Below are 1252 nucleotides of genomic sequence, written 5' to 3' on the forward strand. Positions count from 1 at the left end.
ATTTATGTATCTATATTTATTTATTTGTATAAATATATAAATATAAAGGTATATATATATATATTTATATTTATATGTATATATGTATTTTAATAAATAAATGAATAAATATATATCTCTCTTTATATATATGTATGTATATGTGTGTGTGTGTGTGTGTGTGTGTGAGAGAGAGAGAGAGAGAGAGAGAGAGAGAGAGAGAGAGAGAGAGAGAGAGAGAGAGAGAGAGAGAGAGATAGATAGATAGTTCTATTATCGTCCTGGGAGGTCAAATATGACCTATGGGACCAAATGAACATGTCACGTGGTGTGGGTGGAGTTCATAAGTGACTCTCGATGCTCAAAAATGGCTGAAATGAGCGTCGCAATAGAGAGTCCACATCGTGGTTGGGAGAGGAAGGTATGTAGGGAGAGCTCATGGCTGAATATATGGGGAAAAGAGGACCTAATGTGGTCAAAAGCTGAGCACTCAAGTAGTGTGTGGTACTCACTCTCTCGCACTTGACGAGGGCATAAGGTGCAAAGTCGATGACACTCCTCGCCAGTGCCCCAACGTCCTGTCTCGCAGCGTAGAGAATGGGAGCTAAGACGAATGGAGGCAATGGTGCGGATCGCACTCAACGGGATGGGCTCAAGGATGTAGGAATGGGTTCGGTTACCTCGTTCCGAGAAGAAGAGAGATTTGTAGTTTGGGGCAACGTGTGTGGTGTAATGGCTGAAGCGAGAACCTCCGGATTTCTCCCAAGCCATGATACATTGGCGTTGTAAGAAGGCCTCATTAACTTGGGAGTCGATCGACGCATCCTTGACCAAGTGACATGCATCCCATCTTCCAAACCATTTCTTGATATCAAGCATCCACCCCGAACTTAGTATTTTGCTCTTGCATGTCTTTTGAACCTTTTGACTTGCTTCATATGCGATTCTAGGAAGTCGATGCAAAGGGCTACGTTGTGTCTTACGCATGTACTCCACAACCCTTTCCATGCCCAAGACCTCAATGGGAAGCGATCCGGACTCAAGAAGTAAGAGCATGTAGGGTGTTTGTGTCTTGACTTGGAGAAAGTTGGTGAGAAAATGCTTTTGAACATTCTCAAACTCTTTCCAAGTAGACTTCCCGATGCTTCCACCCCACACCTCCACTCCATAAAGAAGCACCGGTGTCACCAATGTGTCAAAGAGGTACTTTTTGAGAGCCCAACACTTGATCTCTCCTGCATTGCACATGTTCTCAAATGCATAATAAGCCCTC

The sequence above is a fragment of the Adiantum capillus-veneris genome, unplaced genomic scaffold, assembly GCF_014529385.1.
Source record: "Adiantum capillus-veneris isolate H3 unplaced genomic scaffold, ASM1452938v2 Hic_scaffold_270, whole genome shotgun sequence".
NCBI lineage: Eukaryota > Viridiplantae > Streptophyta > Polypodiopsida > Polypodiales > Pteridaceae > Adiantum > Adiantum capillus-veneris.